We start from the raw sequence: 3,310 nt of genomic DNA, 5'->3' as shown, positions 1-3,310 counted from the left end.
TCAAATATTCGAACAAGTCATTTAATTAGCAAAGGTAAATGTTAAATTGAGCTTGAACGGAGTGAAGGCATCATATTCTTGCCTCTGCTGGAGACTAAATAAGAACTTAGAAAATTTAAAGTTTAGGGGCGGCGCGGGCGAGGGGCGGAACATGTCTCCCGCCCCAGGAAGATGAGGCAGCCGGGGGCCGCTGCGGGCTTAGCCGGCTGGAGTAGACGCGGCAGCGGTCACCGCGGGCGCCGCGCTTGCCGCTGCCCCAGGGGCGCCCCGGCCGGCCACGCGCACGGGCCCCGCGGGACGGGCCACACGGGGGTGGGAAAGGCCCGGGACACGCGCGCGGCCGCCGCCGCCCACGCGCAACCCTTGGGGTCCTAGCGGTGACGCCCGTTTGTCGGGGAATGGGGGGTGCCGCTTCATGCCACCACCCCCTACGCGCCGCGTGCCCGGCCGCACCCAGCAGGGTTTCCAGGCCTGAGGTGCCCGCCCTGGCCCCATGAGAATGAACCTGCCGCAGAGGATGGTGCCTGTAGGCACAGACAAGGAGCTCGGTGATCTCCTGGACTTCAGCATGATGTTCCCGCTGCCTGTCACCAACCGGAAGGGCCGGCCCGCCTCCCTGGCCCCCTGGCCGGGGCGCAGTTCAGAGGTTCAGGTCTTGAGGACCGGCCCAGCTCAGGCTGCTGGGGCAGCGGCGACCAGAACAGCTCCTCCTTTGACCCCAGCCGGACCTTCAGCGAGGGCACCCACTTCACTGAGTCGCACAGCAGCCTCTCTTCACCCACATTCCTGGGATCGGGACTCGGAGGTAAGAGCGGTGAGCGGGCGCCTATGCCTCCTTTGAGAGAGACGCAGGCGTGGGCGGCCTGACTCACGCTGGTTGTCAGGAGAGCTGGCCCTCAGCAGCCCCGGGCCTCTGTCCCCTTCGGGCATGAAGGGGACCTCCCAGTTCTACCCCTCCTACTCCGGCAGCTCCCGGCGGAGAACAGCAGATGGCAGCCTAGACACGCAGCCCAAGAAAGTCCGGAAGGTCCCGCCGGGTCTTCCATCCTCTGTGTACCGGCCCAACTCAGGTGAGGACTACGCAGGGATGCCGCCGCCTAGCCGTCCGCCAAGACCCCCAGCAGCGCCTATCCTGCCCCTTCTACATGGCAGATGGTAGCCTGCATCCCTCAGCCCAGCTCTGGAGTCCCCCGGGCCAGGCGGACTTCCGGCCCATGCTGGGTGGGGGCTCATCCCCGCTGCCCCTCCCGCCCGCAAGGGCCCTGTGGGCAGCAGTGGAAGCAGCAGCACGTTTGGTGGCCTGCACCAGCACGAGCGCATGGGTTGCCAGCTGCACGGAGCAGAGGTGAACGGCGGGCTGCCCGCTGCATCCTCCTTCTCTTCGGCCCCCGGAGCCACGTAAGGCGCCTCCAGCCACACACCGCCTATCAGCGGGGCCGACAGCGTCCTGGGCTCCCAAGGGACCAAAGCTGGCAGCTCCGGGGATGCCCTCGGCAAAGCACTGGCCTCAATCTACTCCTCGGATCACTCAATAACTTCTCGTCCAGCCCTTCCACCCCCATGGGCTTCCCCGTGGGCTCCCTACAGGGCCTGGCGGGGACGTCGCAGTGGCCTCCAGCAGGATCCCCCAGTGCCTTATGTCCCAGCTACGCCGGGGGTCTCCACGGCCTGCAGAGTAAGAAGACCACCCGGACGAGGCCATCCATGTGCTCCGCAGCCACGCTGTGGGCACAGCCAGCGACATGCACATGCTGCTACCTGGCCACGGGGTACTGGCCTCGGGTTTCACCAGCCCCATGTCGCTGTGCGGGAGGAACGAAGGCCTGGTTGGAGGCCGCCACCCCGAGGACGGCCTTGCAGGCAGCACCAGCCTCATGCACAACCGTGGCCCTCCCCAGCCAGCCAGGAGCCCTCCCTGACCTCTCTCGGCCTCCCAACTCCTACAGTGGGCTAGGGCGAGCAGGTGCCATGGCGGCCGCCGGCAAGATCAAGCAGGAGGAGAACACCTCACGGCTGACCACTCAGAGAAGAAGAAGGAGCTGAAGGCCCCCGGGCCCGGACCAGCCCAGATGAGGACCAGGACAACCTTCTCCCCCCAGAGCAGAAGGCGGAGCGGGAGAAGGAGCGCCAGGTGGCCAATAATGCCCGGGAGCTGCTGCGGGTCGCTGACATCAATGAAGCCTTTAAGGAGCTGGGGCGCATGTGCCAACTGCTCCTCAACAGCTAGAACCCCCAGACCAAACTGCTCATCCTGCACCAGGCCGTCTCCGTCATCCTGAACTTGGAGCAGCAAGTGTGAGAGCGGAACCTGAATCCCAAAGCAGCCTATTTTGAAACGGCAAGAAGAGGAAAAGGTGTCGGGTGGGGTCGGAGACCCGCAGATGGTGCTTTCAGTTGCCCACCCAGGCCTAAGCGAAGCCCACAACCCCGCCGAGCACATGCGAAAGGTATGCCTCCGTGGGACGAGCCACCTGCTCTCAGCCCTGTGCGCTGGGCCCAGAACGGCCACTCGAGACACTGGTCTTCATCCACGTCCACACCTCACACACCTGTTGTCAGCATGGAGCCAACACCAACCTGAGAGGCTCGGAGTGATGGGGGCGGCCAAGGCGACGCTGGGTCCAGGAGCTCCCTAGGACCCTGGCCTACCACTCACTGGCCTTGCTTCTCCTGTCCCCGAATCTCAGCCTGTGACCTGTCCCATGGATCCTGAAAGTGCATCTTGGCCCTGTTGCCTGGGCTGACAGGTGCATTTTTTTTTTTCCAGTAAACAAAACCTGAAAGCAAGCAACAAAACATACACTTTGTCAGAAAAGAAAAAAAAATGCCTTAACTATAAAAAGTGGAGAAATGGAAACATATCACTTGAGGGGGATGCTGTGGAAACCTGGTTTATTCTTCCAACGTCACCAGCAAATTGTGTCTAAGCGAAATATTTTTTTTAACGAAAATAAAAAGAACATTAGTTACAAGTTTCTTTTTCTTGATGTAGATGAAAATTAGCAAGGATGCTGCCTTTGGTCTCTGGGTTTTTTTAGGCTTTTTTTGCATACGTTTTGTAAGCAACAAATTTTTTTGTGTAAAAGTCCCGTGTCTCTCGCTATTTCTGCTGCTGTTCCTAGACTAAGCATTGCATTTCCTGATCAGCCAGATGATTAAACGTTGTATTAAAAAAAATAAAAAAGAAAATTTTAGGTTTAGTTGGATGGACACTGTCGTCTATAGGTAGACTCTTATGCCCTAAAAACAAAACCCTTATATAAAAGTTCGCACAAGATGGGCCAATCCCCTCATTTGGCAATTACCAAAA

At 59.8% G+C, this 3,310-nt stretch overlaps 1 pseudogene; it reads left to right on the top strand.

Annotated features, from left to right (window-relative positions):
• The first annotated feature begins 355 nt into the window (after nt 1–355).
• Nucleotides 356–2,955, top strand: LOC129476669 (transcription factor E2-alpha-like; annotated as a pseudogene).
• Nucleotides 2,956–3,310: the final 355 nt, after the last annotated feature.

Source organism: Symphalangus syndactylus, chromosome Y (genome assembly GCF_028878055.3).
Source record: "Symphalangus syndactylus isolate Jambi chromosome Y, NHGRI_mSymSyn1-v2.1_pri, whole genome shotgun sequence".
In the NCBI taxonomy this organism is placed as follows: domain Eukaryota; kingdom Metazoa; phylum Chordata; class Mammalia; order Primates; family Hylobatidae; genus Symphalangus; species Symphalangus syndactylus.
This window is presented reverse-complemented; position numbering and strand designations above follow the sequence as displayed.